Source organism: Cupressus sempervirens, chromosome 2 (genome assembly GCF_028749045.1).
Source record: "Cupressus sempervirens isolate cs-2001-9-10 chromosome 2, ASM2874904v1, whole genome shotgun sequence".
NCBI classification, from domain to species: domain Eukaryota; kingdom Viridiplantae; phylum Streptophyta; class Pinopsida; order Cupressales; family Cupressaceae; genus Cupressus; species Cupressus sempervirens.
In genome coordinates this window covers 566,875,189-566,900,368 of record NC_143119.1, presented here as the reverse complement: position 1 = coordinate 566,900,368, position 25,180 = coordinate 566,875,189, and the positions used below count along the sequence as shown (strand labels likewise).

General features: G+C 52.3%; 1 pseudogene; it reads right to left on the bottom strand.

Annotated features, from left to right (window-relative positions):
• Positions 1–192, bottom strand: part of LOC149574516 (18S ribosomal RNA) — a pseudogene marked incomplete at both ends in the record, with an annotated part of 691 nt that extends 499 nt beyond the window's left edge.
• Between the last annotated feature and the right edge of the window lie 24,988 nt (positions 193–25,180).

The following is a 25,180-nucleotide window of genomic DNA, read 5'->3' as shown; positions in this document are numbered from 1 at the left end:
CGCTCCACCAACTAAGAACGACCATGCACCACCACCCATAGAATCAAGAAAGAGCTCTCAATCTGTCAATCCTTACTATGTCTGGACCTGGTAAGTTTCCCCGTGTTGAGTCAAATTAAGCCACAGGCTCCACTCTTGGTGGTGCCCTTCCGTCAATTCCTTTAAGTTTCAGCCTTGCGACCATACTCCCCCCGGAACCCAAACACTCTAATTTCTCAGAAGGTGCTGGCGGAGTCCTTAGAGCAACATCCGCCGATCCCTGGTCGGCATCGTTTATGGTTGAGACTAGGACGGTATCTGATCGTCTTCGAGCCCCCAACTTTCGTTCTTGATTAATGAAAACATCCTTGGCAAATGCTTTCGCAGTGGTTCGTCTTCCATAAATCCAAGAATTTCACCTCTGACAATGAAATACGAATGCCCCCGACAGTCCCTATTAATCATTACTCCGGTCCCGAAGGCCAACGGAACAGGACCAGACTCCTATCACGTTATTCCATGCTAATGTATTCAGAGCGTAGGCTTGCTTTGAGCACTCTAATTTTTTCAAAGTAACGGCGCCGGAACCGCGACCCAGCCAATTAAGGCCAGGAACACGCCGCCGGCAGAAGGGACGTGAGGGCCAGTGCAACAAACGTTTTCCCATGACGAAGAGCTGGTTGCCGAAGTGCCAACGGAGACCACCGTGCTGAAGGGTGAAGGGCCGTGCGAGTCGAAAACATGGCTGGTTATGCGATTGGCGGGGGCATCGCTGTGCACGCGACCACCTCAATTATAAGGCCGCTCGAGGGCATCGTGTATAACAACACCCCCTTCGCACATTTATAGGTGATGAGAGCCCGCCCGCATACACGGACATGTCTAACCTCTGGCAAATATCTCCTTTCCCAGCACAGCCTCGCTAACCGTTCCCCGTGACACGTGATCTGCCAGCGCAGGTACAGAAAATTTCCTACGGCTGAACACTCACACTAGTGTTGTCGGACAAGCTTCAATCTCATGCACATGCACATACCGAAGAACTGGCACCGCGAGGGAACCACCCGCGAGCACCCACATCTCGGCAAAAAGCATTCGTGCGATTTCTTCCCCTAGACAGACACGTTGGGCCTGCACTTGTCGGAGCATTGCAAAGACGAGCGCTCTGGTTCGCAGGAGCCTAAGAAGAACATCTCGTACGAAACCCGTTCCCCCATAATGCTCGCATCACAAATGCTCGCAGCAGGGTCGTAATGCAAAGATGTACACCGCGCACGCGACCGAGTAAGGACACTCAGAGACATCCATTTCCCAGGCATATGCCCCCTACACGCTTTTTGGTGCACCCCGTACAAACGGCCATACTTCGACAAGCCCTCCCAGAATTTCGCAAATGAAGAGAGAGATGAAACGCCCTGGGCTTTTTGTCCACACAATGCAAACACCGAATGCTCTCTTTAGGGGGGAGCTGAAGAAGAGTATCTGCCATAGAACCCACGAGCCACAGCCGTTCGGATCGTCGCACAGGGCAGGACAGGGCATGGAGAGTTTCCGCATCCAAACAAAAATTATCAGTAATACTCTACGCTTCTACTGGCCCGGACCACAAAGGCTGTCACGACAGTGCCATGCACTTCTGTAGGATGAGACAGTGAAGAGGCGAGCACGCACCGAGAACGCACTAGCAAATAAATTATGCGGTAACCAAACCTTTCGCCGGCCCCCCTCTCAATCCCAAGGCTCTACCGATCGGCAAAAACTTAGGGTGGAGATTGGACCCTTGATGAAATTAGGGACGTCGAGCAATGCACCCGTGCAACCAAACCATCTCTTTCCTTCTTGCCGTCCAGGCAGGATAAAAATGCAATGATAGAACGTGCCAATGAGACGGAGCCCTTGGCTAAAAGATACAACTCCATACACACTCAGCAACAAGCGCATCTTAGAATCGAACACCAAATGTGCAGTGTGTTGCAAGCCGTGCAGATACCTACATATAGGGTATATCCATCAAAACAAAGCGACAAGTACTTCCCACCAGCTCCGCCATTGCGATTACCGAATGGGATAATACTCACCGCCACAGATTAATGACCATCATTACCGTCTCGGAATAGATACAAGCACATCGAGCTTCATCCGATCAGTTGGATGAATTTCACCTTGAAGGGGCCCAATCCAAAAGTTCTGGAGGTCATCTCCTGGAACTCTCAAGAACAAGGCCCATCTTACATACAAACTCTGCTACTGCGCAAACATAGGTTGCAATTAAAGAGAAATTGCAAGGCCGTCACAATGGCCCGAGGCCAATGCTCCGACTAAGTCAATTTTCTCTTGCAATCACCATGCCGCCGTTCACAGAGAGATCTCCCCATTCACTTGTGACGCGACGCACAATCCAAGGGATAGACGCGAGCTCGCCCTTGAAAGGCCACTTTCCAAGGCATCCCCCGATGACACATTGGAACGACAACCACTGTCGAACCATTTCCCAATGTTGTGCCGATCGAGTTGGCACGGAGCCGCTAGACGAGGGCTCCCATTTTAGATCGAGTTTTAAAATCACCAAGAAGACGCGGTGAGGGCTGGCAACCGCTGCCAAACCTTTTTTCCAAAATTGTGCCAGCTGAGTGACTAGAAAACATGCTTTACGCGATAGGCACGCAAAAAATTTTGCTAGAGCGCCAAGCACCCACCTCATGGCTAGAGACAAGGGCTCGCCATTAGATCAACTTCGAAATCGCTGAACAGACGCGCTGTAGAATGGCAACCGCTGCCAAGTCTCTTCCGTAGTTGCGTCGGTCGAGTGATCGAAGAAGGTGATCTAAGAGAGAGGGTCCAAGCGTAGGCATTCATTGGGGGATTCGCGCCGATGGCATAAATTTATGCAGTACCCGAGCAACACCGGACGAAGGTGCTAGACGAGGGCTCCCATTTTAGATCGAGTTTTAAAATCACCAAGTAGATGCGGTGAGGGCTGGCAACCGCTGCCAAACCTTTTTCCGAAATTGCGCCAGCTGAGTGACAAGAAAACATGATCTAAAGGAGAGTCCAGGAATAGCACCCTCGAGGGTGGGCTTCATGCCCCTCTAATTGATTCAACGTCGGCGTCCACCGTTTCAAAATCCGACATATCCATCCGCCCTGACAGCGGTGTTGAATCAATGAAGGGGGCACAGGAGAGGCTCGCGGCAACCACCTCTCCCATTGTAGCCGCGATAGGCACGCAAAAAGATTTTGCTAGAGCGCCAACCACCCACCTCATGCCTAGAGACAAGGGCTCGCCATTAGATCAACTTCGAAATCGCAGAACAGACGCGCTGTAGAATGGCAACCGCTGCCAAGTCTCTTCCGTAATTGCGTCGGTCGAGTGATCGAAAAAGGTGATCTAAGAGAGGGTCCCAGCGTAGGGCATTCGTTGGGGTAATCGCGCTGATGGCAAAAATTTGTGCAATACCCGCGCAACACCGGACGGAGGTGCTAGACGAGGGCTCCCATTTTAGATCGAGTTTTAAAATCACAAAGAAGATGCGGTGAGGGCTGGCAACCGCTGCCAAACCTTTTTCCGAAATTGTGCCAGCTGAGTGACAAGAAAACATGATCTAAAGGAGAGTCCAGGAATAGCACCCTCGAAGGTGGGCTTCATGCCCTTCTAATTGATTCAACGTCGGCGTCCACCGTTTCAAAATCTGACATATCCATCCGCCCTGACAGCGGCGTTGAATCAATGAGCTGGGCACGGGAGAGGCTCGCGGCAACCACCTCTCCCATTGTAGACGCGATAGGCTCGCAAAAAATTTTGCTAGAGCGCCAAGTACCCACCTCATGGCTATAGACAAGGGCTCGCCATTAGATCAACTTCGAAATCGCAGAACGGACGCGGTGTAGAATGGCAACTACTGCCAAGTCTCTTCCGTAATTGCGTCGGTCGAGTGATCGAAGAAGGTGATCTAAGAGAGGGTCCAAGCGTGTAGGCATTCGTTGGGGGATTCGCGCCGATGGCCAAAATTTGTGCAATACCCGAGCAACACCGGACGGAGGTGCAAGACGAGGGCTCCCGTTTTAGATCGAGTTTTAAAATCACCAAGTAGACGCGGTGAGGGGCTAGCAACCGCTGCCAAACCTTTTTCCGAAATTGCGCCAGCTGAGTGACAAGAATACATGATCTAAAGGAGAGTCCAGGAAAATAGCACCCTCGAGGGTGGGCTTCATGCCCCTCTAATTGATTCAACGTCGGCGTCCACCATTTCAAAATCCGACATTTCCATCCACCCTGACAGCGGCGTTGAATCAATGAGGGGGGCACGGGAGAGGCTCGCGGCAACCACCTCTCCCCTTGTAGCCGCGATAGGCACGCAAAAAATTTTGCTAGAGCACCAAGCACCCACCTCATGCCTAGAGACAAGGGCTCACCATTAGATCAACTTTGAAATCGCTTAACAGACACGCTGTAGAATGGCAACCGCTGCCAAGTCTCTTCCGTAGTTGCGTCGGTCGAGTGATCGAAGAAGGTGATCTAAGAGAGGGTCCAAGCGTAGGCATTCGTTGGGGGATTCGCGCCGATGGCATAAATTTATGCAAATACCTGAGCAACACCGGACGGAGGTGCTAGACGAGGGCTCCCGTTTTAGATCGAGTTTTAAAATCACCGAGTAGACGCGGTGAGGGCTGGCAACCGCTGCCAAACCTTTTTCCGAAATTGCGCCAGCTGAGTGACAAGAAAACATGATCTAAAGGAGAGTCCAGGAATAGCACCCTCGAGGGTGGGCTTCATGCCCCTCTAATTGATTCAACGTCGCCGTCCACCGTTTCAAAATCCGACATATCCATCCGCCCTGACAGCGGCGTTGAATCAATGAGGGGGGCACGGAAGAGGCTCGCGGCAACCACCTCTCCCGTTGTAGCCGCGATAGGCACGCAAAATATTTTGCTAGAGCGCCAAGCACCCACCTCATGCCTAGAGACAAGGGCTCGCCATTAGATCAACTTCGAAATCGCTGAACAGACGCGCTGTAGAGTGGCAACCGCTGCCAAGTCTCTTCCGTAGTTGCGTCGGTCGAGTGATCGAAGAACGTGATCTAAGAGAGGGTCCAAGCGTAGGCATTCGTTGGGGGATTCGCGCCGATGGCATAAATTTATGCAATACCCGAGCAACACCGGACGGAGGTGCTAGACGAGGGCTCCCGTTTTAAATCGAGTTTTAAAATCACCAGTAGACGCGGTGAGGGCTGGCAACCGCTGCCAAACCTTTTTCCGAAATTGTGCCAGCTGAGTGACAAGAAAACATGATCTAAAGGAGAGTCCAGGAATAGCACCCTCGAGGGTGGGCTTCATGCCCCTCTAATTGATTCAACATCGCCGTCCACCATTTCAAAATCCGACATATCCATCCGCCTTGACAGCGGCGTTGAATCAATGAGGGGGGCACGGGAGAGGCTCGCGGCAACCACCTCTCCCCTTGTAGCCGCGATAGGCACGCAAAAAGATTTTGCTAGAGCGCCAACCACCCACCTCATGCCTAGAGATAAGGGCTCGCCATTAGATCAACTTCGAAATCGCAGAACAGACGCGTTGTAGAATGGCAACCGCTGCCAAGTCTCTTCCGTAATTGCGTCGGTCGAGTGATCGAAAAAGGTGATCTAAGAGAGGGTCCCAGCGTAGGGCATTCATTGGGGTAATCGCGCCGATGGCAAAAATTTGTGCAATACCCGTGCAACACCGGACGGAGGTGCTAGACGAGGGCTCCCGTTTTAGATCGAGTTTTAAAATCACAAAGAAGACGCGGTGAGGGCTGGCAACCGCTGCCAAACCTTTTTCCGAAATTGCGCCAGCTGAGTGACAAGAAAACATGATCTAAAGGAGAGTCCAAGAATAGCACCCTCGAAGGTGGGCTTCATGCCCTTCTAATTGATTCAACGTCGGCGTCCACCGTTTCAAAATCTGACATATCCATCCGCCCTGACAGCGGTGTTGAATCAATGAGCTGGGCACGGGAGAGGCTCGCGGCAACCACCTCTCCCATTGTAGCCACGATAGGCTCACAAAAAATTTTGCTAGAGCGCCAAGTACCCACCTCATGGCTATAGACAAGGGCTCGCCATTAGATCAACTTCGAAATCGCAGAACGGACGCGGTGTAGAATGGCAACCGCTGCCAAGTCTCTTCCGTAATTGCGTCGGTCGAGTGATCGAAGAAGGTGATCTAAGAGAGGGTCCAAGCGTGTAGGCATTCGTTGGGGGATTCGCGCCGATGGCAAAAATTTGTGCAATACCCGAGCAACACCGGACGGAGGTGCAAGACGAGGGCTCCCATTTTAGATCGAGTTTTAAAATCACCAAGTAGACGCGGTGAGGGGCTGGCAACCGCTGCCAAACCTTTTTCCGAAATTGCGCCAGCTGAGTGACAAGAATACATGATCTAAAGGAGAGTCCAGGAAAATAGCACCCTCGAGGGTGGGCTTCATGCCCGTCTAATTGATTCAACGTCGCCGTCCACCGTTTCAAAATCCGACATTTCCATCCGCCCTGACAGCGGCGTTGAATCAATGAGGGGGGCACGGGAGAGGCTCGCGGCAACCACCTCTCCCCTTGTAGCCGCGATAGGCACGCAAAAAATTTTGCTAGAGCGCCAAGCACCCACCTCATGCCTAGAGACAAGGGCTCGCCATTAGATCAACTTCGAAATCGCTTAACAAACGCGCTGTAGAATGGAAACCGCTGCCAAGTCTCTTCCGTAGTTGCGTCGGTCGAGTGATCGAAGAAGGTGATCTAAGAGAGGGTCCAAGCGTAGGCATTCGTTGGGGGATTCGCGCCGATGGCATAAATTTATGCAATACCCGAGCAACACCGGACGGAGGTGCTAGACGAGGGCTCCCGTTTTAGATCGAGTTTTAAAATCACCGAGTAGACGCGGTGAGGGCTGGCAACTGCTGCCAAACCTTTTTCTGAAATTGCGCCAGCTGAGTGACAAGAAAACATGATCTAAAGGAGAGTCCAGGAATAGCACCCTCGAGGGTGGGCTTCATGCCCCTCTAATTGATTCAACGTCGCCGTCCACCGTTTCAAAATCCGACATATCCATCCGCCCTGACAGCGGCGTTGAATCAATGAGGGGGGCACGGAAGAGGCTCGCGGCAACCACCTCTCCCGTTGTAGCAGCGATAGGCACGCAAAATATTTTGCTAGAGCGCCAAGCACCCACCTCATGCCTAGAGACAAGGGCTCGCCATTAGATCAACTTCGAAATCGCTGAACAGACGCGCTGTAGAGTGGCAACCACTGCCAAGTCTCTTTCGTAGTTGCGTCGGTCGAGTGATCGAAGAACGTGATCTAAGAGAGGGTCCAAGCGTAGGCATTCGTTGGGGGATTCGCGCCGATGGCATAAATTTATGCAATACCCGAGCAACACCGAACGGAGGTGCTAGACGAGGGCTCCCGTTTTAGATCGAGTTTTAAAATCACCGAGTAGACGCGGTGAGGGCTGGCAACCGCTGCCAAACCTTTTTCTGAAATTGCGCCAGCTGAGTGACAAGAAAACATGATCTAAAGGAGAGTCCAGGAATAGCACCCTCGAGGGTGGGCTTCATGCCCCTCTAATTGATTCAACGTCGCCGTCCACCGTTTCAAAATCCGAGAAATTAAAGAGAAATTGCGAGGCCGTCACAATGGCCCGAGGCCAATGGCTCCGACTAAGTCAATTTTCTCTTGCAATCACCATGCCGCCGTTCACAGAGAGATATCCCCATTCACCTGTGACGCGACGCACAATCCAATGTCTAGACGCGAGCTCGCCCTTGAAAGAAAGACCACTTTCCAAGACATCCCCCGATGACACATTGGAACGTCAACCGCTGTCGAACCATTCCCAATGTTGTGCCGATCGAGTCGGCACAGAGGCGACCTTAGGGAGCTCCCGCGTAGCAATCGGGATGTGCTTTCGTGCCCATCTCTCACAAAAACCAATGTTAGCTGTGGACAAATTTGGAATCCAAGGGCTCGCATCCATCGATATCGTCGGCACTGGGTCTATATATTCAAAGGCCACGGAGAGGTTCCGATAAGAGAAGCTCCCCTGCTCGCTCGCACAAACATCCCAAATTCTAGACACAAGCTCCCGCCCCCTTAGCATCGCTCTCCAGATCACCGCAATGACACATTGGAACGACAACCGCTGTCGAACAACTCTCGAAATTGTGGCAATGGAGTGAGAAAGAAGAGCATCTTTGGGGAGGCGCGCATAGCAAACGGGCTGTGCTGCTGCTTCATTCCGCTCTTATATAGATCCGAAATCATTGATTTCGTTTGGAATCCGAGGCTGCATTCGTCCTTGCTCAAACAAGCAATGGCTCTTCTAATCGAATGGCCATGGGGAGCTTCCGATAACAAAGGCTCCCTTGTCACTCGTGATGCGCAAGCCAACTGCTAGACGACGGGTCGCCCTTCAGATCGCTGCCCAGGCAACCACCACAACGGCACCATTGGAATGACAACCGCTGCCGAACCATTCTGAAAATTTTGTGCCAAAGAAGTTGTTGCGTAGAGAACGACTCTGGGGAGAGAGCCCTCGCATAGCAAAATCGGGATGGCTTCACGGCCCTCCCAATAGAAACGATGCTGGTGCCAATATTCCAAAAATCTGAATAACGTGTCTTTCGCGAACACCAGCACTGATTTCTATTGGGGAGGGTTGCCGAGAACTTTTGTTATCAAAGCTCCCATTGTAGCCGCGATAGGCACACAAAAAATTTCTAGAGCCCCAAGCACCCACCTCATGGCTAGACAAGGGCTCGCCATTAGTAGATCAACTTCGAAATCGCTGAACAGACGCGCTGTGGAATAGCAACCGCTGCCAAGCCTCTTCCGTAATTGCGTCGGTCGAGTGATCGAAGAAGGTGATCTAAGACAGAGTCCAAGGCTAGGGATTCGTTGGGGGATTCGCGCCGATAGCAACAAATTATGCAATACCCGAGCAACACCGGACGGAGGTGCTAGACGAGGGCTCCTGTTTTAGATCGAGTTTTAAAATCACCAAGTAGACGCGGTGAGGGCTGGCAACCGCTGCCAAACCTTTTTCCGAAATTGCGCCAGCTGAGTGACAAGAAAACATGATCTAAAGGAGAGTCCAGGAATAGCACCCTCCAGGGTGGGCTTCATGCCCCTCTAATTGATTCAACGTCGGCATCCACCGTTTCAAAATCTGACATATCCATCCGCCCTGACAGCGGCGTTGAATCAATGAGGGGGGGCACAGGAGAGGCTCGCGGCAACCACCTCTCCCGTTGTAGCCGCGATAGGCACGCAAAAAATTTTGCTAGAGCGCCAAGCACCCACCTCATGCCTAGAGACAAGGGCTCGCCATTAGATCAACTTCGAAATCGCTGAACAGACGCGCTGTAGAATGGCAACCGCTGCCAAGTCTCTTCCGTAGTTGCGTCGGTCGAGTGATCGAAGAAGGTGATCTAAGAGAGGGTCCAAGCGTAGGCATTCGTTGGGGGATTTGCGCTGATGGCATAAATTTATGCAATACCCGAGCAACACCGGACGGAGGTGCTAGACGAGGGCTCCCGTTTTAGATCGAGTTTTAAAATCACCGAGTAGACGCGGTGAGGGCTAGCAACCGCTGCCAAACCTTTTTCCAAAATTGCGCCAGCTGAGTGACAAGAAAACATGATCTAAACGAGAGTCCAGGAATAGCACCCTCGAGGGTGGGCTTCATGCCCCTCTAATTGATTCAACGTCGGCGTCCACCGTTTCAAAATCTGACATATCCATCCGCCCTGACAGCGGTGTTGAATCAATGAGGGGGGCACGGGAGAGGCTCGCGGCAACCACCTCTCCCGTTGTAGCCGCGATAGGCATGCAAAAAATTTTGCTAGAGCGCCAAGCACCCACCTCATGGCTAGAGACAAGGGCTCGCCATTAGATCAACTTCGAAATCGCTGAACAGACGCGCTGTAGAATGGCAACCGCTGCCAAGTCTCTTCCGTAGTTGCGTCGGTCGAGTGATCGAAGAAGGTGATCTAAGAGAGGGTCCAAGCGTAGGCATTCGTTGGGGGATTCGCGCCGATGGCATAAATTTATGCAATACCCGAGCAACACCGGACGGAGGTGCTAGACGAGGGCTCCCATTTTAGATCGAGTTTTAAAATCACCGAGTAGACGCGGTGAGGGCTGGCAACCGCTGCCAAACCTTTTTCCGAAATTGCGCCAGCTGAGTGACAAGAAAACATGATCTAAAGGAGAGTCCAGGAATTGCACCCTCGAGGGTGGGCTTCATGCCCCTCTAATTGATTCAACGTCGGCGTCCACCGTTTCAAAATCCGACATATCCATCCGCCATGACAGCGGCGTTGAATCAATGAGGGGGGCACGGGAGAGGCTCGCGGCAACCACCTCTCCCCTTGTAGCCGTGATAGGCACGCAAAAAAATTTTGCTAGAGCACCAACCACCCACCTCATGCCTAGAGACAAGGGCTCGCCATTAGATCAACTTCGAAATCGCTGAACAGACGCGCTGTAGAATGGCAACCGCTGCCAAGTCTCTTCCGTAGTTGCGTCGGTCGAGTGATCGAAGAAGGTGATCTAAGAGAGGGTCCAAGCGTGTAGGCATTCGTTGGGGGATTCGCGCCGATGGCATAAATTTATGCAATACCCGAGCAACACCGGACGGAGGTGCTAGACGAGGGCTCCCGTTTTAGATCGAGTTTTAAAATCACCGAGTAGACGCGGTGAGGGCTGGCAACCGCTGCCAAACCTTTTTCCGAAATTGTGCCAGCTGAGTGACAAGAAAACATGATCTAAATGAGAGTCCAGGAATAGCACCCTCGAGGGTGGGCTTCATGCCCCTCTAATTGATTCAACGTCGCCGTCCACCATTTCAAAATCTGACATATCCATCCGCCATGATAGCGGCGTTGAATCAATGAGGGGGGCACAGGAGAGGCTCGTGGCAACCACCTCTCCCCTTGTAGCCACGATAAGCACGCAAAAAAATTTTGCTAGAGCGCCAACCACCCACCTCATGCCTAGAGACAAGGGCTCGCCATTAGATCAACTTCGAAATCGCTGAACAGACGCGCTGTAGAATGGCAACCGCTGCCAAGTCTCTTCCGTAGTTGCATCGGTCGAGTGATCGAAGAAGGTGATCTAAGAGAGGGTCCAAGCGTGTAGGCATTCGTTGGGGGATTCGCGCCGATGGCATAAATTTATGCAATACCCGAGCAACACCGGACGGAGGTGCTAGACGAGGTCTCCCGTTTTAGATCGAGTTTTAAAATCACCCAGTAGATGCGGTGAGGGCTGGCAACCGCTGCCAAACCATTTTCCGAAATTGCGCCAGCTGAGTGACAAGAAAACATGATCTAAAGGAGAGCCCAGGAATAGCACCCTCGAGGGTGGGCTTCATGCCCCTCTAATTGATTCAACGTCGGTGTCCACCGTTTCAAAATTCGACATATCCATCCGCCCTGACAGCGGCGTTGAATCAATGAGGGGGGCACGGGAGAGGCTCGTGGCAACCACCTCTCCCGTTGTAGCTGCGATAGGCACGCAAAAAATTTTGCTAGAGCGCCAAGCACCCACCTCATGGCTAGAGACAAGGGCTCGCCATTAGATCAACTTCGAAATCGCTGAACAGACGCGCTGTAGAATGGCAACCGCTGCCAAGTCTCTTCCGTAGTTGCGTCGGTCGAGTGATCGAAGAAGGTGATCTAAGAGAGGGTCCAAGCGTAGGCATTCGTTGGGGGATTCGCGCCGATGGCATAAATTTATGCAATACCTGAGCAACACCGGACGGAGGTGCTAGACGAGGGCTCCCGTTTTAGATCGAGTTTTAAAATCACCAAGTAGACGCGGTGAGGGCTGGCAACCGCTGGCCAAACCTTTTTCCAAAATTGCGCCAGCTGAGTGACAAGAAAACATGATCTAAAGGAGAGTCCAGGAATAGCACCCTCGAGGGTGGGCTTCATGCCCCTCTAATTGATTCAACGTCGGCGTCCACCATTTCAAAATCCGACATATCCATCCGCCCTGACAGCGGCGTTGAATCAATGAGGGGGGCACGGGAGAGGCTCGCGGCAACCACCTCTCCCCTTGTAGCCGCGATAGGCACGCAAAAAATTTTGCTAGAGCGCCAACCACCCACCTCATGGCTAGAGACAAGGGCTCGCCATTAGATCAACTTCGAAATCGCTGAACAGACGCGCTGTAGAATGGCAACCGCTGCCAAGTCTCTTCCGTAGTTGCGTCGGTCGAGTGATCGAAGAAGGTGATCTAAGAGAGGGTCCAAGCGTAGGCATTCGTTGGGGGATTCGCGCCGTTGGCATAATTTTACGCAATACCCAAGCAACACCGGACGGAGGTGCTAGGCGAGGGCTCCCGTTTTAGATCGAGTTTTAAAATCACCAAGTAGACGCGGTGAGGGATGGCAACCGCTGCCAAACCTTTTTCCGAAATTGCGCCAGCTGAGTGAGAAGAAAACATGATCTAAAAGGAGAGTCGAGGAATAGCACATCCAGGGTGGGCTTCATGCCCCTCTAATTGATTCAACGTCGGCGTCCACCATTTCAAAATCGGACATATCCATCCGCCTTGACACCGGCGTTGAATCAATGAGAGGGGCACGGGAGAGGCTCGCGGCAACCACCTCTCCTATATAAGCTATTAGTGCGAGGCTCGCTCTGCATTAGACATTAGCGAACACACCGACATCCGCCTTAAAAATCCAAATCCTTTAAAATTCCTACCAAACAGCCATTCACGACCCAATTTTTTATGAGGTCGGCAGAGGAGCAAAAGATTGTCATCGGTTAGGAGATGTGAGTTCATGGAGCCGAGGGACTGAAATGGTCATCGAGCTCATCCGATCAACTGGATGAATTTCACCTTGAAGGGGCCCAATCCAAAAGTTCCGGAGGTCATCTCCTGGAACTCTCGAGAACAAGGCCCATCTTACATGCAAACTCTGCTACTGCGCAAACATAGGTTGCAATTAAAGAGAAATTGCGAGGCCGTCACAATGGCCCGAGGCCAATGGCTCCGACTAAGTCAATTTTCTCTTGCAATCACCATGCCACCGTTCACAGAGAGATCTCCCCATCCACTTGTGACGCGACGCACAGTCCAAGTGCTAGACGCGAGCTCGCCCTTGAAAGAAAGACCACTTTCCAAGACATCCCCCAAGACATCCCCCATTCACTTGTGACGCGACGCACAACCCAAGTGCTAGACGCGAGCTCACCCTTGAAAGAAAGACCACTTTCCAAGACATCCCCCGATGACACATTGGAACGACAACCACTGTCGAACCATTCCCAATGTTGTGCCGATCGAGTTGGCACAGAGGCGACCTTAGGGAGCTCTCGCGTAGCAATCGGGATGTGCTTTCATACCCATCTCTCACAAAAACCAATCTTAGCTGTGAACAGATTTCGCCGCAATGACACCATTGGAACGACGACCGCTGTCGAACAACTCCCGAATTTGTGCCCCGATGGAGTGAGAAAGAATAGCAACTTTGGGGAGCCGCGCATCGCAAACGAGCTGGCTGCTGCTTCATTCCGCTCCTATATATAGATCCGATGTCGTTGATTTCGTTCAGAATCCGAGGCTGCATTCGTCCTTGCTCACACAAGCAATGGCTCTTCTCATCGAATGGCCACGGGGAGCTTCCGATCACAAAGGCTCCCTTGTCACTCGTGACGCGCAGCCCAACTGCTTTCCGAAATTGTGCCAGCTTGAGTGACAAGAAAACATGATCTAAAGGAGAGTCGAGGAATAGCACCTCGAGGGTGGGCTTCATGCCCCTCCAATTGATTCAACGTCGACGTCCACCGTTTCAAAATCCGACATTTCCATCCGCCTCGACACCGCCGTTGAATCAATGAGAGGGGCACGGGAGAGGTTCGCGGCAACAACCTCTCCTATATAAGCTATTAGTGCGAGGCTCGCTCTGCATTAGAAATTAGCGAACACGCCGACATCCGCCATAAAAATCCAAATCGTTGAAAATTCTGACCAAACAGCCATCCACGACCCAATTTATTATGAGGTCGTCTAAGGAGCAAAAGATTGTCGTCGGTTAGGAGATGTGAATTCATGGAGCCAAGGGACTGAAATGGTCATCGAGCTCATCCGATCAACTGGATGAATTTCACCTTGAAGGGGCCCAATCCAAAAGTTCCGGAGGTCATCTCCTGGAACTCTCAAGAACAAGGACCATCTTACTTGCAAACTCTGCTACTGCGCAAACATAGGTTGCAATTAAAGAGAAATTGCCAGGCCATCACAGTGGCCCGAGGCCAATGCTCCGACTAAGTCAATTTTCTCTTGCAATCACCATGCCGCCGTTCACAGAGAGATCTCCCCATTCACTTGCGACGCGACGCACAATCCAAGTGATAGACGCGAGCTCGCCCTTGACAGGCCAGGCCACTTTCCAAGACATCCCCCGATGACACATTGGAACGACAACCGCTGTCGAACCATTCCCAATGTTGTGCCGATCGAGTTGGCACAGAGGCGACCTTTTAGAGCTCCCGCGTAGCAATCGGGATGTGCTTTCGTACCCATCTCTCACAAAAACCAATCTTAGCTGTGAAAAAATTTAGAATCCAAGGCTCGTATCCATCGATATCGTCGGCACTGGGTCTATATATTCAAAGGCCACGGAGAGGTTCCGATAAGAGAAGCTCCCCTGCTCGCTCGCACAAACATCCCAAATGCTAGACACAAGCTCCCGCCCTTAGCATCGCTCTCCAGATCGCCGCAATGACACATTGGAACGACAACCGCTGTCGAACAACTCCCGAATTTGTGCCGATGGAGTGAGAAAGACGAGCAACTTTGGGGAGCCGCGCATGGCAAACGGGCTGCTGCTTCATTCCGCTCTTATATATAGATCCGATGTCGTTGATTTTGTTTGGAATCCGAGGCTGCACTCGTCCTTGCTCACACAAGCAATGGCTCTTCTCATCGAATGGTCACGGGGAGCTTCCGATTACAAAGGTTCCCTTGTCACCCGTGATGCGCAGCCCAACAGCTAGACGACGGCTCGCCCTTCAGATCGCTGCCCAGGCAACCACCACAACGGCACCATTGGAACGACAACCGCTGCCGAACCATTCCGAAATTTTTTTGCCAAAGAAGTTGTTGCAAAGAGAACGACTCTGGGGAGAGAGCCCTCGCATAGCAAAATCGGGATGGCTTCACGGCAGCTGGATGGGATTTGAATTCATGGAGCCAAGGGAGTGAAATGGTCATCGAGCTCATCTGATCAACTGGATGAATTTCACCTTGAAGGGTCCCAATCCAAAAGTTCCGGAGGTCATCTCCTGGAACTGTCAAGAACAAAGGCCAATCTTACATGCAAACTCTGCTACTGCGCAAACATAGGTTGCAATTATAGAGAAATTGCAAGGCCGTCACAATGGCCCGAGGCCAATGCTCCGACTACTAAGTCAATTTTCTCTTGCAATCACCATGCCGCCGTTCACAGAGAGATCTCCCCATTCACTTGTGACGACGCACAATCCAAGTGCTAGACGCGATCTCGCCCTTGAAAGGCCGCGTTCCAAGACATCCCGATGACACATTGGAACGACAACCGCTGTCGAACCATTCCCAATGTTGTGCCGATCGAGTTGGCACAGAGGCGATCTTAGGGAGCTCCCGCGAATCGATCGGGAAGTGCTTTCGTACCCATCTCTCACAAAAACCAATGTTAGCTGAACAATTTTAGAATCCAAGGCTCGTATCCATCGATATCGTCGGCACTGGGTCTATATTCAAAGGCCACGAAGAGGTTTCGATAAGAGAAGCTCCCCTGCTCTCTTGCACAAACATCCCCAAATGCTAGACGCAAGCTCCCGCCCTTAGCATCGCTCTCCAGATCACCGCAATGACACATTGGAACGACAACCGCTGTCGAACAACTCCCGAATTTGTGCCGATGGAGTGAGAAACGAGAGCCAGATCAGGTCGACGAAAACGGCTAAGCCAGATCGGGTCGGCCAGCATGGCTCGGCCACCATTTTTTGCCGAGAGCTTTCGATATTAAAGCTCCCATGTAGCCGTGATAAGTACACCATGACAAATTGCTAGAGCGCCGAGCACCCATAGCAAATTGCCATTATACCAAGCAACGCCGGAGTGCTAGACAAGGGCTCACGTTTAGATCAAGTTTTAAAACCACCAAAAACACACGCCATGGATCGGCAACCGCTGCCTCACCTTTTCCAAAATTGAGCCATCGGAAAACATGATCTAAAGGAGAGCCGAGGAAAAGCACTGAGATCGCTTCATGCCCCTTTCATTCATTCAACATCGGCATACACCGTTTGAAAACCAAACAATCCGATCCGCCTAGACACCAATGTTGAATGAATGAAAGGGGCACGGGAGAGGCTCGCGGCAACAACCTCTCCTATATAAGCTATTAGTGCGAGGCTCGCTCTGCATTAGAAATCTGCGACAGCGCGGACAACTCCCTTAAAAATCCAATTCAATGAAAAATGTGACCAAACAGCCATCCACGACACCGTTTTTGGAGCTCGCCCAGATCGGCTCCGCCAGAATGGCTCGCCCAGATCGGCTCGGCCAGATCGGCTCAGCCAGCATGGTGACTTGCTGACTCGGTGAGAGTACTTCGAACTGTCAAGAACAAAGGCCAATCTAACATGCAAACTCTGCTACTGCGCAAACATAGGTTGCAATTATAGAGAAATTGCAAGGCCGTCACAATGGCCCGAGGCCAATGCTCCGACTACTAAGTCAATTTTCTCTTGCAATCGCCATGCCGCCGTTCATAGAGAGATCTCCCCATTCACTTGTGACGACGCACAATTCAAGTGCTAGACGTGAGCTCGCCCTTGAAAGGCCGCGTTCCAAGACATCCCGATGACACATTGGAACGACAACTGCTGTCGAACCATTCCCAATGTTGTGCCGATCGAGTTGGCACAGAGGCGATCTTAGGGAACTCCCGCGTATCGATCGGGAAGTGCTTTCGTACCCATCTCTCACAAAAACCAATGTTAGCTGAACAATTTTATAATCCAAGGCTCGAATCCATCGATATCGTCGGCACTGGGTCTATATTCAAAGGCCACGGAGAGGTTCCGATAAAAGAAGCTCCCATGCTCGCTTGCACAAACATCCCCAAATGCTAGACGCAAGCTCCCGCACTTAGCATCGCTCTCCAGATCACCGCAATGACACATTGGAACGACAACCGCTGTCGAACAACTCCCGAATTTGTGCCGATGGAGTGAGAAACGAGAGCCAGATCGGGTCGACGAAAACGGCTAAGCCAGATCGAGTCGGCCAGCATGGCTCGGCCACCATTTTTCGCCGAGAGCTTTCGATATTAAAGCTCCCATGTAGCCGCGATAAGTACACCATGACAAATTGCTAGAGCGCCGAGCACCCATAGCAAATTGCCATTATACCAAGCAACGCCGGAGTGCTAGACAAGGGCTCACGTTTAGATCAAGTTTTAAAACCACCAAAAACACACGCCATGGACAAGGGCTCCCGCACTTAGCATCGCTCTCCAGATCACCGCAATGACACATTGGAACGACAACCGCTGTCGAACAACTCCCGAATTTGTGCCGATGGAGTGAGAAACGAGAGCCAGATCGGGTCGACGAAAACGGCTAAGCCAGATCGGGTCGGCCAGCATGGCTCGGCCACCATTTTTCGCCGAGAGCTTTCGATATTAAAGCTCCCATGTAGCCGCGATAAGTACACCATGACAAATTGCTAGAGCGCCGAGCACCCATAGCAAATTGCCATTATACCAAGCAACGCCGGAGTGCTAGACAAGGGCTCACGTTTAGATCAAGTTTTAAAACCACCAAAAACACACGCCATGGATCGGCAACCGCTGCCTCACCTTTTCCAAAATTGAGTCATCGAAAAACATGATCTAAAGGAGAGCCGAGGAAAAGCACTGAGATCGCTTCATGCCCCTTTCATTCATTCAACATCGGCATACACCGTTTGAAAACCCAACAATCTGATCCGCCTAGACACCAATGTTGAATGAATGAAAGGGGCACGGGAGAGGCTCGCGGCAACAACCTCTCCTATATAAGCTATTAGTGCGAGGCTCGCTCTGCATTAGAAATCTGCGACAGCGCGGACAACTCCCTTAAAAATCCAATTCAATGAAAAATGTGACCAAACAGCCATCCACGACACCGTTTTTGGAGCTCGCCCAGATCGGCTCGGCCAGAATGGCTCGCCCAGATCGGCTCGGCCAGCATGGCTCACCCAGATCTGCTCGGCCAGCTTGGCTCGGCCAGCATGGCTCGCCCAGATCAGCTCGGCCAGATCGGGTCGGCCAGCATGGTGACTTGGTGACTCGGTGAGAGTACTTGGAACCATCAAGAACAAAGGCCAATCTTACATGCAAACTCTGCTACTGCGCAAACATAGGTTGCAATTATAGAGAAATTGCAAGGCCGTCACAATGGACCGAGGCCAATGCTCTGACTACTAAGTCAATTTTCTCTTGCAATCGCCATGCCGCTGTTCACAAAGAGATCTCCCCATTCACTTGTGACGACGCACAATCCAAGTGCTAGACGCGAGCTCACCCTTGAAAGGCTGCGTTCCAAGACATCCCGATGACACATTGGAACGACAACCGCTGTCGAACCATTCCCAATGTTGTGCCGATCGAGTTGGCACAGAGGCGACCAAACAGCCATCCACGACACCGTTTTTGGAGCTCGGCCAGATCGGCTCGGCCAGAACGGCTAGCCCAGATCGGCTCGGCCAGCATGGCTCGGCCAGAACGGCTCGGCCAGCATGGCTCGGCAAGAACGGCTCGCCCAGATCGGCTCGGCCAGAACGGCTTGGCCAGCATGGCTCGGCCAGAACGGCTCGCCCAGATCGGCTCGGCCATCATGGCTCGGCCAGAACGGCTCGGCCAGCATGGCTCGGCCAGAACGGCTCGGCCAGCATGGCTCGGCCAGAACGGCTCGCCCAGATCGGCTCGGCCATCATGGCTCGGCCAGAACGGCTCGGCCAGCATGGCTCGGCCAGAACGGGTCGCAAAGATCGGCTCGCCCAGAACGGGTCGCCCAAATCGGCTCGGCCAGAATGGCTCGCCCAGATCGGCTCGGCCAGCATGGCTTGCCCAGAACGGCTCGGCCAGATCGGGTCGGCCAGAATGGCTCGCCCAGATCGGCTCGGCCAGCATGGCTCGGCCAGAACGGCTCGGCCAGATCGAGACGGTGACTTGATGAACGCACTTAGAGAGTCGGCTTGGCGGGGTGACTTGATGAAAGGACTTAAAGAGTCGACTTGGCGGGGTGACTCGATGAACGAACTTAGAGGGTCGACTTTGCGGGGTGACTCGATGAACGGACCTAAAGAGTTGACTTGGTGAGAGTACTCGGTGGGGTGACCTAATGAACAGACTTAGAGAGTCAACTTGGTGAGAGTCCTTGGTGGGCCGACCTGGTTGGGTGACTTCGTGAACTGACTTAAAGAGTCGACTTGGTGGGGTGACTTGATGAACGGACTTCAAGGGTCGACTTGGCGAGGTGACTTGATGAACGGTCCTAAAGAGTTGACTTGGTGAGAGTACTTGGTGTGGTGACTTGATGAAAAGACTTAAAGAGTCGAATTGGTGAGAGTACTTGGTGGGGTGACTTGATGAACGCACTTGAAGGGTCGACCTGGTGGGGTGACTTTATGAACGGACCTAAAGAGTTGACGTGGTGAGAGTGCTTGGTGGGGTGACTTGATGAACATAGTTAAAGAGTCGACTTGGTGAGAGTAGTTGGTCGGGTGACTTGATGAACGCACTCGAAGAATCGACTTGGTTAGAGTACTTGGTGGGGTGACTTGATGAACGGACTTAAAGATTCGACTTGGTGGGCCGACCTGGCGGGGTGACTTGATGAACGGACTTAGAGAGTCAACTTGGTGAGAGTACTTGGTGACTTGGTGGGCCGACCTGGCCGGGTGACTTGATGAACAAACTTAAAGAGTCAACTTGGCGAGAGTACTCGGTGGGCTGACCTGGTCACGTGACTTGATGAACGGACTTAAAGATTCGACTTGGTGGGCCGACCTGGCGGGGTGACTTGATGAACGGACTTAGAGAGTCGACTTGGTGGGTCGAGCTAGCGGGGTGACTTGGTGAGAGTACTTGGTGGGCTGACCTGGCAGGGTGACTTGATGAACGATCTTAGAGAGTCGACTTTGTGAAAGTACTTGGTGGGTCGAACTGGCAGGGTGACTTGATGAACGAACTTAAAGAGTCGACCTGGTGAGAGAACTTGGTGGGCCGAGCTGGCGGGGCGAATTGATGAACGAACCTAAAGAGTCGACTTTGTGAGAGTACGTGGTGGGCCGACCTGGCGGGGTGAGTTGATGACCGAACTTAAAGGGTCGACTTGGTGAGAGTACTTGGTGGGCCGACCTGGCGGGGCGACTTGATGAACGAACTTAAAGAGTCGACCTGGTGAGAGTACTTGGTGGGGTGACCTGATGAACAAACCTAAAGAGTCGACCTGGTGAGAGTACTTGGTGGGCCGACCTGGCGGGGTGACTTGGTGAGCAAACTTAAAGAGTCGACTTGGTGAGAGCAGTTGGTGGGCTGACCTGGCGGGGTGACTTGATGAACGAACTTAAAGAGTCGACCTGGTGGGCCGACTTGGCAGAGTGACTTCATGAACGAACTTAAAGAGTCCACTTGGTGGGCCGACCTGGCGGGGTGACTTGATGAACGAACTTAAAGAGTCGACTCGATGAGAGTAATTTGTGGGCTGACCTGGCGGGGTGGCTTGATGAATGAACTTAAAGAGTCGACTTGGTGGGGTGACTTGATGAACCCACTTGAAGGGTCGACTTGGTGGGGTGACTCTATGAATGGACCTAAAGAGTTGACTTGGTGAGAGTACTTGGTGGGGTGACTCGACGAAAGGACTTAAAGAGTCGACTTGGTGAGAGTACTTGGTGGCTCGACTTTATGAGCAGACTTAAAGAGTCCACTTGGTGAGAGTGGGCCTAACGGGGCGAGTTGGTGGGGCGACTTGGCGAGTGGTATTAGAGAGCCGACGTGGTGAGGCGACTCAGCGAGTTGGTTCGTTGAGATGACATGGTGAGCTAACTTGGCGAGTTGACCTGGCGAGCGAACTTAAAGAGTCGACTTGGCAACGTACTCGAGTCGACTTGGTGAGGCGACCTGGCGAGCGGGCTCAAAGAGTCAACATGGTGAGGCGACTCATGGTGAGGAGCTATCCTTGAGGCGACTTGGTGGGCCTACTTGATTAGTCGACTTGGTGAGCCGACCTGACGAGCTGACATGGTGAGCGGGCTTAAAGAGGCGATGACTTGGTGGGGTAACTCGGCAAGCCAACTTATCGAGGCGAGATGGTGAGTCGACTTGGTGAGCTGACTTGGTGAGCGCACTTAAAGAGTCAACTTCGTGAGGTGACTCGGCGATTTAGCCCGCTGATGCGACTTGGGCGGGCCGACCTGGCGAACGAACTTAAAGAGGCGACTTGGGCGGGCTGACCTGGTGAGCAAACTTAAAGAGTTGACTTGGCAACGTACTTGAACAACCGACTTGGTGAGCTGACATGGTGAGTGGGCTTAGAGAAGCAACTCGGCGGGGCCACTTGATGAACAGACTTAAAGGGTCGACTTGGCGGGGTGACTCGATGAACGGACCTAAAGAGTTGACTTGGTGAGAGTACTTGGCGGGGTGAACTGATGAACGGACTTAAAGAGTCGACTTGGTGGGAGTACTTGGTGGGCCGACTTGATGAACGGACTTATAGAGTTGACTTGGTGAGAGTAGTTGTTCTGGTGACTTGATGAACGCACTTAGAGAGTCGGCTTGGCGGGGTGACTTGATGAAAGGACTTAAAGAGTCGACTTGGCGGGGTGACTCGATGAACGAACTTAGAGGGTCGACTTTGCGGGGTGACTCGATGAACGGACCTAAAGAGTTGACTTGGTGAGAGTACTCGGTGGGGTGACCTGATGAACAGACTTAGAGAGTCCACTTGGTGAGAGTCCTTGGTGGGCCGACCTGGTTGGGTGACTTCGTGAACTGACTTAAAGAGTCAACTTGGTGGGGTGACTTGATGAACAGACTTCAAGGGTCGACTTGGCGAGGTGACTTGATGAACGGTCCTAAAGAGTTGACTTGGTGAGAGTACTTGGTGTGGTGACTTGATGAAAAGACTTAAAGAGTCGAATTGGTGAGAGTACTTGGTGGGGTGACTTGATGAACGCACTTGAAGGGTCGACCTGGTGGGGTGACTTTATGAACGGACCTAAAGAGTTGACGTGGTGAGAGTGCTTGGTGGGGTGACTTGATGAACATAGTTAAAGAGTCGACTTGGTGAGAGTAGTTGGTCGGGTGACTTGATGAACGCACTCGAAGAATCGACTTGGTTAGAGTACTTGGTGGGGTGACTTGATGAACGGACTTAAAGATTCGACTTGGTGGGCCGACCTGGCAGGGTGACTTGATGAATGGACTTAGAGAGTCGACTTGGTGAGAGTACTTGGTGACTTGGTGGGCCGACCTGGCCGGGTGACTTGATGAACAAACTTAAAGAGTCGACTTGGCGAGAGTACTCGGTGGGCTGACCTGGTCACGTGACTTGATGAACGGACTTAAAGATTCGACTTGGTGGGCCGACCTGGCGGGGTGACTTGATGAACGGACTTAGAGAGTCGACTTGGTGGGTCGAGCTAGCGGGGTGACTTGGTGAGAGTACTTGGTGGGCTGACCTGGCAGGGTGACTTGATGAACGAACTTAGAGAGTCGACTTTGTGAGAGTACTTGGTGGGTCGAACTGGCGGGGTGACTTGATGAACGAACTTAAAGAGTCGACCTGGTGAGAGAACTTGGTGGGCCGAGCTGGCGGGGCAAATTGATGAACGAACCTAAAGAGTCGACTTTGTGAGAGTACGTGGTGGGCCGACCTGGCGGGGTGAGTTGATGACCGAACTTAAAAGGTCGACTTGGTGAGAGTACTTGGTGGGCCGACCTGGCGGGGCGACTTGATGAACGAACTTAAAGAGTCAACTTGGTGAGAGTACTCAGTGGGGTGACCTGATGAACAAACCTAAAGAGTCGACCTCGTGAGAGTACTTGGTGGGCCGACCTGGCGGGGTGACTTGGTGAGCAAACTTAAAGAGTCGACTTGGTGAGAGCAGTTGGTGGGCTGACCTGGCGGGGTGACTTGATGAACGAACTTAAAGAGTCGACCTGGTGGGCCGACTTGGCAGAGTGACTTCATGAACGAACTTAAAGAGTCCACTTGGTGGGCCGACCTGACGGGGTGACTTGATGAACAAACTTAAAGAGTCGACTCGGTGAGAGTAATTTGTGGGCTGACCTGGCAGGGTGGCTTGATGAATGAACTTAAAGAGTCGACTTGGTGGGGTGACTTGATGAACCCACTTGAAGGGTCGACTTGGTGGGGTGACTCTATGAACGGACCTAAAGAGTTGACTTGGTGAGAGTACTTGGTGGGGTGACTCGATGAAAGGACTTAAAGAGTCGACTTGGTGAGAGTACTTGGTGGCTCGACTTTATGAGCAGACTTAAAGAGTCCACTTGGTGAGAGTGGACCTAACGGGGCGAGATGGTGGGGCGACTTGGCGAGCGGTATTAGAGATCCGACGTGGTGAGGCGACTCGGCGAGTTGGTTCGTTGAGATGACATGGTGAGCTGACTTGGCGAGTCGACCTGGCGAGCGAACTTAAAGAGTCGACTTGGCAACATACTCGAGTTGACTTGGTGAGGCGACCTGGCGAGCGGGCTCAAAGAGTCAACATGGTGAGGCGACTCATGGTGAGGAGCTATCCTTGAGGCGACTTGGTGGGCCTACTTGATTAGTCGACTTGGTGAGCCGACCTAACGAGCTGACACGGTGAGCGGGCTTAAAGAGGCGACGACTTGGTGGGGTAACTCGGCAAGCCAACTTATCGAGGCGAGATGGTGAGTCGACTTGGTGAGCTGACTTGGTGAGCGCACTTAAAGAGTCAACTTCGTGAGGTGACTCGGCGAGTTAGCCCGCTGATGCGACTTGGGCGGGCCGACCTGGCGAACGAACTTAAAGAGGCGACTTGGGCGGGCTGACCTGGTGAGCGAACTTAAAGAGTTGACTTGGCAACGTACTTGAACAACTGACTTGGTGAGCTGACATGGTGAGTGGGCTTAGAGAAGCAACTCGGCGGGGCGACTTGATGAACGGACTTAAAGGGTCGACTTGGCGGGGTGACTCGATGAACGGACCTAAAGAGTTGACTTGGTGAGAGTACTTGGCGGGGTGAACTGATGAACGGACTTAAAGAGTCGACTTGGTGGGAGTACTTGGTGGGCCGACTTGATGAACGGACTTATAGAGTCGACTTGGTGAGAGTAGTTGTTCTGGTGACTTGATGAACGCACTTAGAGAGTCGGCTTGGCGGGGTGACTTGATGAAAGGACTTAAAGAGTCGACTTGGCGGGGTGACTCGATGAACGAACTTAGAGGGTCGACTTTGCGGGGTGACTCGATGAACGGACCTAAAGAGTTGACTTGGTGAGAGTACTCGGTGGGGTGACCTGATGAACAGACTTAGAGAGTCGACTTGGTGAGAGTCCTTGGTGGGCCGACCTGGTTGGGTGACTTCGTGAACTGACTTAAAGAGTCGACTTGGTGGGGTGACTTGATGAACGGACTTCAAGGGTCGACTTGGCGAGGTGACTTGATGAACGGTCCTAAAGAGTTGACTTGGTGAGAGTACTTGGTGTGGTGACTTGATGAAAAGACTTAAAGAGTCGAATTGGTGAGAGTACTTGGTGGGGTGACTTGATGAACGCACTTGAAGGGTCGACCTGGTGGGGTGACTTTATGAACGGACCTAAAGAGTTGACATGGTGAGAGTGCTTGGTGGGGTGACTTGATGAACATAGTTAAAGAGTCGACTTGGTGAGAGTAGTTGGTCGGGTGACTTGATGAACGCACTCGAAGAATCGACTTGGTTAGAGTACTTGGTGGGGTGACTTGATGAACGGACTTAAAGATTCGACTTGGTGGGCCGACCTGGCGGGGTGACTTGATGAACGGACTTAGAGAGTCGACTTGGTGACTTGGTGGGCCGACCTGGCCGGGTGACTTGATGAACAAACTTAAAGAGTCGACTTGGCGAGAGTACTCGGTGGGCTGACCTGGTCA